Below are 14,315 nucleotides of genomic sequence, written 5' to 3' on the forward strand. Positions count from 1 at the left end.
AGAATAAAATTATCTGTTTATCTTAGTGAAAGTGCTTTTAGTTGCTTGCAAACCTTGACCAAGAACTTTTGAGAGTCGGTGATTAATTGAACTGAGTGCACAATATGGACAAGTGGAAGGGCTGACAAACATAAATTGTTTCCATTGCTACGCTTCCTACGAACAGAAACAGCACTGTTGAACTTCATAATCTGGATCGCAAATAGTTGATTTTGTGCTACTGATGCCAAAAAAAGGGTCTGCAATTGGTAAATATCCCACGTTGTACATGCATCTTAATGTGGAATATCCCATTCTAAATGTGGGAGGATCATTTTTGGACTTTGCATACGCTACAGGCCCACACAGGAGTCTAAATTTGGTTAGATCTCCTTTATTAGCAATCCTTGCAGATTAAAAGATTCTGAAGCTTGGAGGTAACTACTAATACCTGCCTCATGCTTGGCCTTGTAACTTATTGATTGTTCATTAGGGTTGCTTATCAAGGTCATAACAGCTAGTTCTTTTCAGTCTTGATCAACATATTCTCATTTCTCAAGTAGCTAGGGAATTCTTTATGGTTCGAAGTTGTATCGATGCACGGGTTTTGTTTTGGTAGGTTTTCTATGTACCAATCCTGTTGGGATTTGGATGCCAACCGAATGCTGGGTTGGATTTTAATTGGTGCATATACTTTTTTGTCAAATTTTCGGGCAAGAAATAGCTATAAGTCATGTTTTCTTTAGGGAAATACGAATTGCCTGTATGTTTGAATTTTTGTTATTGGATTTCTAGGTTTACAAATGTACACAAGTTGTGTGTTGCTGAAACTTTGACTCAGTTGCAAGCAAAGTCCTTGGTTTTATTTGGAAATCTATTGTACTTGGTAAATTATTTGCAGGATACAACTTCATGAAAGCTTTGATTTGCATGGATTCTCTCTCTCTCTCTACCTCTCTCCCTCTCTCTCTCTCATCTTTGTGCTGAACGTGTGTTTGTTTGTACTGGTGAAATAGGATTTTAACTAACAAAAATTGAAAAAACACCCCTCAAGTTACTTTTTGTTCATCAGAATCCGATTAATGCACATGTTTTTTCATGTTGTTACAAAGCAATCAATCGAGTCTGGACGTGACACAAGTGCAGTCTCCATTTATCATCTTGTTCAAAAAGTCTCAAGTCTGAATTGTGTTGTGATCAAACAATTGCCATGCCATAATAATCAATTCCGCCTCTGCATTCTACATGAATGAATAATATCAACAGAATTTGAGATCTTTTACAGTTCAGAGTGACTTGTTGGGTAATTTATATAAAGTTTATGGCTGATAATTGTCCGTATGGTCAACTATTCTTTCCAACTTTCTTGCTTTTCCTTTTCGATTTTTCTTCAATCGTCTTATGTACCAAGTGCATACGCAAATGTCACCATTGGATTGGTTTTCAATTCATCCAACGGCTGCGATTTGTTACCACTTTTCGCATCTTCAATTGGGAAATGTGGTACATAGGACTCTGGAAAAACCATGATTTTTCGACAAAATCAGAACCCTAATTCACGACCAAGCAACGGGAAGATTTGCCAACAAGGGGAGAGCAAAGCATCGACAAACAAACAACTAAATAAAAAACGATGGTGCAAGATTAAAAATTTGATATGAACAAAAGAGAAATGCAAACTAGCACTTCTTTCTAGTTTGAAAAAGGACGAAGACTCAATTGCCACAATTAATAAATTAAAACAGATTTGACCCCAAAAGACATTTATAATGACATAAAATCACAACTCAGTCGAGTAAAACTAGACTCTCACTGTAACCATAGATCCTCCTTCTGGTTCTGTCATAGGTACCAAGTTTTATTCCAGTATCTGTAACTTGCTCCGATTTAGGATCATACAACTCCAACTTTCTGTGTTGCCAATTTTCGTACCTCGTAAAATGAACACCGCCATTTGCTGTAAATGCCAATGGCCATGCAATTGTTCCCTCTGCTGGAACAGGAATCGTGCGAATCATTTTCCAGGAATCCATTTCCAGAACCCATATGTCATAGTAGTAACGGTACCCACGATCCCATTCTTGTCTATGGAACAAAGAAAGTGATTTCTCCAACACCCTAATGGAAATTGAATGTGTCACTGTGAACAAGATTTCATGGGGTATGTCTTTGGGGCTAACCATGTCAAAAACTAAAATACGTATACAGAATTCAACTGACAACACCAGGAAACTACAAGCTGCTGTCCAGCAACCCAAACAGTCCCAAAATAGAGAGAATAGAAGGACAAAGCAATAGAATTGAAGTTGGAACGACGATAATTGAGTTCTAGGGCAAAAATCCCAAAGAAACTCGAGTCTCTTTATAGCCTTTTTACACTAGAGTACATTAGCTTATTAAGAAGACCTAATTGACAAAGGAAACTAAACCGAATCCTAATTGGAATAAGAGAACTAATATAAAAAAAACTAATAATTTAAAAAAACTAGAATCCTAGCCCAACTGACTAACGGGCTCATGTACTCTTGGAAGGGCAAGGCTCTAGCAAGAACCTCTAAATGAGGACTTAATATGAGAACACCGTTGGATTATATCCAACGGCTTTCCAAAAAGCAGTTGCAACTGAAATTATTGCACTGAAACACTCCCTTCATCCGCATGCTTTCTCCTCTCTCCCTCCAAAAATATCACTCCCTCCAAAATCACTCCCTCCAAAAATATCACTCCCTCCAAACAGATGCTCTCTTGAAGAACACAATTTGTATTTTCTGGTTTGATATTCTCCTCCCTCCCTCCCTACGGTCTACCCCTCTAATTCTCTATTATTCTCTTCTTTCGCATGCTATGTTCTCTCTCCCTCCAAAAATATCCATTCCTCTAAAAAACAGATGCTCTGTTGAAGAACACCATTTTTTTTTGGTTTGATATTATCCTCCCTCCATCCCTACGGTCTACCCCTCTAATTCTCTTTTTTTTCTTCTTCTTCTTGAGCATGCTCTATCCTCTCTCCCTCCAAAAATATCCCTTCCTCCAAAAAAACAGATACTCTCTTGAAGAACACCATTTTTTTTTCCTGGTTTAATCTTCTCCTCCCTCCCTCCCCCATGGTGTACCCCTGCAATTCTCTTTTCTTTTTTCTTCTTGTTTGGTCATTCATACCATACAAAGCAAGTTACATCTACCTTTGTAATTCAATTTTCTATTTTCATTTGGCTAGTTTGGTGATTCTGGTCTGCTTCATCAAAGTGGCCTTGAGTTCATTACTTGATGATTGGAGACCACAAGTGAGCACTTGGCTCTGGTTTTATACTGTTGGTTTTCAAATCTTTGAGTTTGTTGGCATATTGGTCCAGCCCATGATGGAAGAAGAAAGTAGTCTCCCACAACTTTCTGGCTCCTTCTCAAGCTTCACGTGATGAGTTTTGGATGATTGCTTTTGAGATGTTCTTTTTATAATTAAAGGGAATATGGCTGGTGGCTAATAATATTGCATGGAATGATGATGTCTTTGGTGGGAGACAATGCACGGTCCAATGATAAAGAATGTTCTTTCTCTTTGGCTGGCCATCACGTGGGTTGATATGCGGTTTCCCTCATTAGGAGAGTTGCTGCATGGGTTTATATAAGGAGGCAGCAACCAAAGCTAGAGCAGAGAGAGCGTGTTGCACCAGAGAAGACATCGTGAGACAGAGAGAGAAGGGTGAGAACACCATCCGAAAGCCATCAGTCTTCCACTCTAATATTGTGAGAGTGAGAGAGTTAATTGTGTACCACTCTAAGTGTTTAAGTGAGGTAAAAGTGGGAGAGTATAGTGTGGTGTCATTGTACTTTCTCTGTGTGTATCATCAAGCCCTGGGCATTGGCTTGGTAGGATCTCTCTGTGTGTATGGACTATAGCGTTAGTATCATTTATGTATCTTAATGTATTGACAATAGCGTTAGTATTAGCAGTAGCAGATATCATTTTTGTATCTTAATATGTTGACAATAGTGTTAGTAAATATCATTTTTGTATCTTATGTGTTGATAGTGTGTGTAGTATGGGTATGGGTGTTAGATCTATATCTTCATGTTTTCGTTATGGTTTCAGTATATCTTATTTAAACTTTATATGTTGGAAGTATAAAATGGAATATGAGTTTGAACTTTGTTTCACATAGGCGAGTACGGTCTTATAATCAAATCAAGCAACTTCTATGGATAAACGTCAGTATTAAAATTCACAATAAAATACTGAGGAAACTAATTTATCATTGCTTGCACTCGTTTACAAGATGCTGACTATATTTATATACAAGTATTCTGCACGTGGGTAGAGACTTTAAGAATAAAATAACATATCACTAATCTGATAAATATTCTGTACTAGTCAAGACCACATGCAGTTGTCTTGGTCCCACACCTACACTACCGTTAGTCCAGCTCTGTGTACATGCACCAGAATATTGTGTTGTCTACTTAGTGATTATGTCATGTCTTCTTCTCAACACTCCCCTGCAAACTTGGCTCCCGGGAGACAAGTTTGGATACCAAATGAGAAAAGCGACCTTTGGATAGTCCTTTGGTAAAAACATAATTGAAACCAGAAACATTTCTTGTGATACTCTAAACCTTTCTTCTGATACTCTTCTCATACTCTGTTTAGCAAGTTTAAAAAAAATTAAAAAACCAAACAGATGAGCCAGCAACATAACACAAGCAAATATGAAACGATGAGTTCGAATAAAATTGAACAAGAAAATTATTTTAATTTCTGTAAGTGGTTGCTAACCTCCAATGTCCCAACACCAACAATAAAAACCATTTTAAAAAACCTCTTAATGGAAATCCTCTTCTTAAAAAACAAAACAAAAAAACTGCATTCCTGCTGCTAATAAACAAATTACCATTTCTTGAAGAGGCAATGGCTGATCTTGGTTCCACAAGTATGACCAATCTTTTCACTTCATTTAAAAAATATAAACATATCATCAATTTCATCCCCAACTTCATTTATAATAATTACCAAATTTGCAGGGCAACCAGAGCCATCAATGCATAGCTGGAAATGTATCATCTCAGTGCACGATTAATACCTATCACTGTCATAAAGGGATATTTGATACATTTCTGAAACGTAACCAAAGCTAATTAAACTCTACATGGTGCAAAAAGAGATGTAATCAAAGCTACTAAAAGATATAATCAATCAAAAACACTTTCATGAAAGTTCCACCTGCTTTGGTGCAAACATAGATATTAAGCCATAACATTTATCTAAAAGGCCTTAGACAATTGTGCAAGCATATGAGCAACACCATTTCAGCACCAAATCTCACCATTTGAAGTGACTCATCTTTATTAGGAGCTGCATCAAAGAATAAAATGTGAGGGAATAAGATATCAAATTAAAATTTCAAGCAAGAACTAAAATTCCAGCACACATGCCCAACCAGTACAAAACGATGATTGAAGTGCCCACCAAAGAAAATTAAGTTTGAAGTGTTGTATTCTTAAGCTACTGATAATACCCAAATAATAACCAGGAGGAGAAATTTTCACAAAATCGTAATTACTCTCTGAAAATAAAACAAAAATAAAAATTCTAAATACTAACGCACAACTAGAACCCAAATTCAATCAAATTAAATCACAAATGCAAGTAGGATCTTGGATTCAATCAAATAAAATCACATACATATAGAATCCAAATAAAAACAAACATTCACATGGAATCCACAATTAAAGCAAGCTACATACATCTAGAATTCAAATCAATCCTAAACTGATACCAAAACTTTGTATCAAGCATGGAGTTTAGAGCTTTACAAAATCACACCTTGGGAATTGTCACGCAGCCTTCACCTTCGAAGCAATTGGCCTCGAGCAATTGTCTTGTAGCTGATGAGGAGTTGAAGCTCTTGAATGTTCCAGTGAGAAAGAAGCCATAGATTGTGAGAGAGGGAGACAGAGAAGAAGCCACAGAAAGAGAGGGAGGGTTTCGATGGGATTTGATGTGAGAGAGAGAGAGAGAGAGAGAGAGAGAGAGAGAGCAAAGTCTGAGAAGGAAGAGATCTGAGAGAGCATTTGGGATTAAAGAATGAATTAGAGATTGGAGATAGAATATGACGCTTCTGTAAGGGAGAGAGAATTTGACCCCAAAAAAAAGACGCACCAAACTTAAATTTGGTGAAAAAAGGGCGGCACGCGAAAATTTTTGGGGGAAAAAATTATAAAGGCTTTTTATCAAAAATTTAATTTCTAAAATTCATAATATATAAATTTAAAATCATAAAAATACCCAGAAAATTCCTATAAACATCTTGTGATATTATCTTTTCTTTAAAGCTCCAAAATGCTAATTCTAAATTATAAAAATACAAATCAATAATAAAAAGTCAACTTTGTTCATAGACAAATCAAAACATTCTATCACATACACTCTTATTTCTTTGATTCAATGATTTCCATTAATTCAAATATGTAGAATCATGATTTTTGGTGTATTTTTCTTATTTGTAGCAATTTTTGGTGTATTTTTCTTATTTGTATTTAATTTCTTATGAATTTGATAAAGAAAAAGACAATAAATAACAAAAAAAATGACATGTCAATCTTCGACTATTTCATTTTATTTTTATACGATTTAACTTCTAAAATTCACAATAAATAAATTACCAATTAGAAAAATACACAAGCCATAACAGATGGCAAATTTGATAAATGATACAACTAACAACAAATATCGAAGCCGTCTTTATGTGATCAAACAAACAATAGCTTAGGAATTTCTTTTTCTTTTTGGACTTGGGATACAAATAATTGGTGCTAAGAAATACGTATGTAGGGTTTAAATTGGTAGAGTTCAGGGTTTAGGTTTTAGCGGTTGGGGGTTTAGAGGTTTAGGGTTAAGGGTTAGGGTTTAGGTTGTAGGGTTTATGTTGTAGGGTTTAGGGTTTACAGGTTTGGGGTTAAGGGTTAGGGTTTAGGGTTTAGGGTTTAGGGTATAGATGTTTGGGGTTAAGGGTTAGGGTTTAGGGTTAGGGGTATTATGGAAAACTTATTCATGCAAGAGACTTTTCATGGGGAAGGTTAAATGAGGAGGCATAGAGAAATGATATTCACAATTGCTCAATAGCGATTATCCCATTACTTGTTAGACGCGTGGAGGAATGCTATTCACAAGCACTCAAAACCGATTGTCCCATTGCTTGCAAGACACGAGGACAGACGAACGCTTGCTGCATCGTGTTTCTATTTTTAAAAAATTGTTTCTCTTTTGTCTCTCGATTTTGCATATCTCTCTCTCTCTCTCTCTCTCTCTCTCTCTCTCTCTCTCTCTATCTCTTATTTTAAAAATATTTTCTCTTTCTTCTCTCAATTGGCTCTCTCTTTCTCTTTTTTAATTTTTTTTTCTCCATCAGTTTCTCTCTCTCGTTCCTATCTTCTTTCCATCTCTATAAATTTTCCATCGCCCTCCGTCTCTTCTCTCCTCTTTATTTCTTCTTATTCATAGAAGTGCCCATTGACATACCAAAAAAACACAAACCGATCCATAACACACAAAAGGCACAGATTTCAAACATCAAAGGTGACCACTTTATGAACATGAGCATAACAAAGAGGGGTCACGAAAAATAAAAAGCAAATTTGAACCCAAAACCAGTAATGAATGAATAAGAAAACTAAAAACTAGAGCTACCCAGATGATAAAACAAGGGAAAAAACAGAGGAGGACGAGGCTAAGGATGTGAGAAGGAGAAGAGAGAGAGAGAGAGAGAGAGAGAGAGAAAAGAATAAATAAAAAAATAAAGAGTGGCAACCGAGAGAAGAAAGTGATATCATAATTACACAAAGGAGAGACATGTAGCAAGCGTTTGTGTGTCCACATGTCTAGCAAGTAATGGGATTGTGAATAACATTCCTCTATTGAGGAATTTAGGTACTAAATAATTACTTGGGATGTGTATGTTTTTATGCTATCAACAAATAATAACTTGGGATGGGTATGTTTTTATGCTATCAACAAATAATAACTTGGGATGGGTATTAAATGATATTATGCATGTGCCGTCTTCAAAAACCAAGTTAATGCTAATACTATATGTGGTTAAACAAAAGCAACAAGAGGACAAAAAACCAGCAAGAGGACAAAACTAGTCAAACAGTAAGGACAAGAAAATAAACCAAAGCAACAAGAAGATATGTTGAAACTTGAAATCAACCATGTCGTCTTGAGTCTCACGATTAAACCGAAACCAAGGATAAAGAAACCGAAACCAAGGATAAAGAAACCGAAACCAACCCCAAACCCACCACTGGGATACATGGGGAATAGCTTTCAATATTCTGTTTGTAAACTGATCAACTAGTAAGGGGTAAAACCCAAACGACTACTACATTTTGTTTTCACATATGTACATTGGGAAGTGCTTTCAGGTTATTGTATGACAATATGGCATAACATCCTTTTATCCACCCTTCTCATATTGTATCACGGTTATTGTATGACAATATTGTATGTACATATTTTTTTCGGCTCCTCAAGTTAAAAAAAATAAACCTTTCTAATTAAACAACATGCACCTCTGTGTTCAGACTGAATTGCTAATATATTCACATCACCATAATCAAAACAAAACAGTGTTGCATGTGTGTTCACACGATTGGTAATACCTCTCAAGTTCAAAACTGAGGCAGTTAAACATTCAGCCATAATCATATATCTATATATTGTAGCATTGATGTAAACACATTATGATACAAAACCACATTACAATAAACACATTATGATACTCATATAGATATGTGTTTATTGTATCATAATGTGATGTAACTCTCGGCAAATAGCCACAAGACACCAATTAAAGCACTCAAGCACTCATTCCATCTTTGGCTCTGATTTGACCAGAAAATTCCTAGCTTCATCATCCCTAACTTCACTGCATTGGGAACATATAGGAACAAAAATTCAAATAAATGACTGCTGAAAGAAATGAGAAAGATACATTATTTATTATGAATTTTAGAAATTAAATTATAGAGAAATAATATGAAATATAATAGATTGACACGTGGCAGAGTCTTGTACATTGATTTCTATGACATGGCATGTGCGTCATAGACATTGATTTCTTCTCCCCATTTTTTTTCGCTGGCGCTCTTTTTTTTGGGGGAAATTCTTTCGCGCTAACCCTCTCGTTCCCTCATCCTAAAAAAATTCACGCTTTTCGGGGTCACATTCTCTCTCCCTTACAGAAGCGTCATATTCTATCTCCAATCTCTAATTCATTCTTTAGTCCCAAATGCTCTCTCAGATCTCTTCCTTCTCAGACTTTGCAAATTTCTCTCTCTCTCTCTCTCTCTCTCTCTCTCTCTCTCTCTCTCACATCAAATCCCATCGAAACCCTCCCTCTCTTTCTGTGGCTTCTTCTCTGTCTCCCTCTCTCACAATCTATGGCTTCTCTCTCACTGGAACATTCAAGAGAGTGTTTTTGATTGATTATATCTTTTAGTAGCTTTGATTACATCTCTTTTTGCACCATGTAGAGTTTAATTAGCTTTGGTTACGTTTCAGAAATGTATCAAATATCCCTTTTCAGTTTCTGTTTTCACATAATCATCATCCCTGTTTTTCAAGTATTTCATGTTCTGTTATTGACTTCAAGCGTATAATATTGCATTTCATGTTCTGTTATTTCATTTTTTGTTCACCAAAAGCACTTAAGCCATTGCTTCCACTGTTTCTATCATAGCTGCCGAACTTGGTATTAATCTTGCTATTGCAGTGAGATGATACATTTCCAGCTATGCATTGATGGCTCTGGTTGCCCTGCAAATTTGGTAATTATTATAAATGAAGTTGGGGATGAAATTGATGATATGTTTATATTTTTTTAAATGAAGTGAAAAGATTGGTCATACCTGTGGAACCAAGATCAATCATTGCTTCTTCAAGAAATGGTAATTTGTTTATTAGCAGCAGGAATGCAGTTTTTTTGTTTTTTGTTTAGAAGAGGATTTCCATTAAGAGGTTTTTTAAAATGGTTTTTATTGTTGATGTTGGGACATTGGAGGTTAGCAACCACTTACAGAAATTAAAATAATTTTCTTGTTCAATTTTATTCGAACTCATCGATTCATTTGCTTGTGTTATGTTGCTGGCTCATCTGTTTGGTTTTTTAATTTCTTTTAAACTTGCTAAACAGAGTATGAGAAGAGTATCAGAAGAAAGGTTTAGAGTATCACAAGAAATGTTTCTGGTTTCAATTATGTTTTTACCAAAGGACTATCCAAAGGTCGCTTTTCTCATTTGATATCACAAGAAATTGCTTGATTATAAGACCGTACTCGCCTATGTGAAACAAAGTTCAAACTCATATTCCATTTTATACCTGCAACATACAAAGTTTAAATACTGATACCCATACCCATACTACTCACACTATCATTAACACATAAGATACAAAAATGATATTTACTAACACTATTGCCAACACATTATGATACAAAAATGATATCTACTAATTCTATTGTCGACCCATTAAGATACAGATGATACATACTAACGCTATTGTCAATACATTAAGATACATAAATGATACTAACGCTATAGTCCATACACACACAAAGAGATCCTACCAAGCCAATGCCCAGGGCTTGATGATACACACAGAGAAAGTATAATGACATCACACTATACTCTCCCACTTTTACCTCACTTAAACACTTAGAGTGGTACACAATTAACTCTCTCACTCTCACAATATTAGAGTGGAAGACTGATGGCTTTCGGATGGTGTTCTCACCCTTCTCTCTCTGTCTCACGACGTCTTCTCTGGTGCAATACGCTCTCTCTGCTCCAGCTTTGGTTGCTGCCTCCTTATATAAACCCATGCAGCAACTCTCCTAATGAGGGAAACCGCATACCAACCCACGTGATGGCCAGCCAAAGAGAAAGAACATTCTTTATCATTGGACCATGCATTGTCTCCCACCAAAGACATCATCATTCCATGCAATATTATTAGCCACTAGCCATATTCCCTTTAATTATAAAAAGAACATCTCAAAAGCACTCCTCCAAAACTCATCACGTGAAGCTTGAGAAGGAGCCAGAAAGTTGTGGGAGACTACTTTCTTCTTCCATCATGGGCTGGACCAATATGCCAACAAACTCAAAGATTTGAAAACCAACAGTATAGAACCAGAGCCAAGTGCTCACTTGTGGTCTCCAATCATCAAGTAATGAACTCAAGGCCACTTTGATGAAGCAGACCAGAGTCACCAAACTGGCCAAATGAAAACATAAAATTGAATTACAGAGGTAGATGTAACTTCCTTTGTATGGTATGAATGACCAAACAAGAAGAAAAAAGAAAAGAGAATTGCAGGGGTACACCGCGGGGGAGGGAGGGAGGAGAAGATTAAACCAGGAAAAAAAAATGGTGTTCTTCAAGAGAGTATTTGTTTTTTTGGAGGAAGGGATATTTTTGGAGGGAGAGAGGAAGAAGAAAAAAGAGAGAATTAGAGGGGTAGACCGTAGGGAGGGAGGGAGGATAATATCAAACCAAAAAAAAAAATGGTGTTCTTCAACAGAGCATCTGTTTTTTGGAGGAATGGATATTTTTGGAGGGAGAGAGAACATAGCATGCGAAAGAAGAAGGATAATAGAGAATTAGAGGGGTAGACCGTATGGAGGGAGGGAGGAGAATATCAAACCAGAAAATAAAAATTGTGTTCTTCAAGAGAGCATCTGTTTGGAGGGAGTGATATTTTTGGAGGGAGTGATTTTGGAGGGAGTGATATTTTTGGAGGGAGAGAGGAGAAAGCATGCGGATGAAGGGAGTGTTTCAGTGCAATAATTTCAGTTGCAACTGCTTTTTGGAAAGCCGTTGGATATAATCCAACGGTGTTCTCATATTAAGTCGTCATTTAGAGGTTCTTGCTAGATCCTTGCCCCTCTTGGAAAGCCCTGTCAGTCACCAAATTCACCTCCACTGACAAAACTCTAAGCCCATTTCTTGGTTTCTTGAGGCAGGTGGATGGTGATCATCAGAGAGGAAGTTTGCAGTTTGATTCCACGAAGCAGATGCTTGAAAGTATTTCATAAGAGAGAGAAATTGAGAAGTCGTGATGTGTAGGAGATTCCGCCGAAGTCTGATAACAATGTATATATGTATTTGTTTTTGGTTGGAAAATTGTATATGCATTTCAAAGATCGACAAAGTTACACTTTTCGTCCTGCATAGTCTGTTGCACTTTCGCTCCAGTGACGGATCCAAGATTTTACCTATATTAAGGCATGGTCGACTGTCGACTAAATTGCAGAAACTAATTTTTGCTATTATTTAGTGGGCTGATGCTATTAATAAGTTTGTACTATTTTGTTATATAAATTTGGAATCTAATGCCTGATTAATTCATTGGGATGAGACCATTCACTTTCTATTTTAGATTGATCAAGTATTGAGACCTTTCACTTTAGAGTTCAGAGTGACTTGTTGGGTAATCTTTATAAAGTTCATGGCCCTGCGGTTGTCACAAAATTACACTCTCACTGTAACCATAGATCCTCCTCCTTCTGGCCCTGCGGTTGTCACAAAGTTTTAATCCAGTATCCCTAAATTGCTGCGATTTCTGATCATACAACGCCAATGGGAATGCAATTGTCAGAAGTTGAAAAATGAACACCACCATTTGTTGTAAACCCCAATAGGAATGCAATTGTTCCCTCTGCTGGAACAGGAATCGTGCGAATCATTTTTAAGGAATCCATTTCCAGAACCCATAGGTCTATGATGGAACAAAGTAAGTAATTTCTCCAACACCCTAATGGAAATTGAATATGCCACCGTGAGCAATCTATCAGGAAGCATAATACTTTGGAAAACGTCATTCTCCATATAAAAAGAAATGATGTAACTGCAAATGGTATAGCCGATCGGCTATACTCGTTTTTCTAATTTTTTTAAGGGAGATTCACTAATATACCAAATATAAGAGCCCAAATTATAAAAATACCTTATATGAAATGGACTTTAGAAACACACCCAAAGCCCATTTATAACATAACAAAAAGGCTTTTAACTTCTTTTAAATTACAAAACTGCCATTGATTTCTCAAAACAAACCCAACCCCAAAACATATAAACAAGCCCAAAATACTCAATAGGACATCAAAGTAATTTAATAATCAAAATTAAATTCAATATGGCCAATTGTCATTTTTGGGGTTTTTTTTGGGTTTGTTTATAGAAATTAAATGGTGTAGGGTTTATTTATAGTTTTAGTGTTAAGAATGGGTATTTGACTAAATATCTCTTTTTTTAAAAGAAATACTATCGCCGCGGCTATACTTGGTTTTTCCTAAATTTTTAAAAAAGAAATAGTATAGCCGCACGGCTGTACTCTTTTTTTCTAATGTTCCCCAAAACTCGTATAGCCGGGCGGCTGTACTCCGTTTTAAATTTTTTTTAAACTAGTATAGCCGAACGGCTTTACTCGGCATTTTTTAATTTTTTTCCTACTACATAGTATAGCCGCGCGGCCTTACGCGGTTTTCAGAAATGTTTTAAACATAAATCGTATAGCTGCTCGGCTATACTCGGGTTCTATTTTTTTAAAAAGAAATAGTATAGCAGCGCATCTATGCTCTGTTTTTAGATTTTTTTTTAAAAACCATAGTATAGCCGCTCGGCTATACGGTTTCTGTTTGAATAATTAGGAAAAAAACCGAGTGTGGCCGCGCGGCTATACGATTTCTTTTTTAAAAAAAATTGGAAAACGGAGTTAATTAAGCAATTAGTAATTAAGATGATATAAAATATCAAGTAGTTAATTAATCAGTTAATTATTTATTTCAGTGTGGAGGGTTATTGTTAGAGTAGCAAATTGCTTCACATGGAGAGGAGGCACAACAATTTTCATAGCCGAGGAGCTAGAGATGACAGCTAGATTTGTAGTGAAAACAATGAAAACCCTGCCTATGGATAACAATGATTTTGCAAAATCCTATCCTCTTACTGTGATGTCTCTGACGTGCTTCAGCTAATCTCGGGCGAGGAATTCAAGTTTCCTCTCAGAGTTGAAAACTGCAGGCATGAGGAAGGAATTTGATTGATATTATGATATCAAAAGGCACACATTGCCGGCCCCATTAATGTGGTATATGCACCCATAATCATTTCCCATGATAACTAGCAAAGCCAATACATTATTCATTCTTTGTCTGCTAAAAGTCCACTGCCGAATTCCGTCTGCCAAGTGTAGCGTTTCGAATGCGCCAAATGGAAGCAACCGATCGGTCCAACCAATCCATGACATGGACATTAACAACAAAATGTCACAACCTAGCT

The sequence above is a fragment of the Prunus avium genome, chromosome 2 (assembly GCF_965620075.1).
Source record: "Prunus avium chromosome 2, drPruAviu1.hap1.1, whole genome shotgun sequence".
Lineage (NCBI taxonomy): Eukaryota > Viridiplantae > Streptophyta > Magnoliopsida > Rosales > Rosaceae > Prunus > Prunus avium.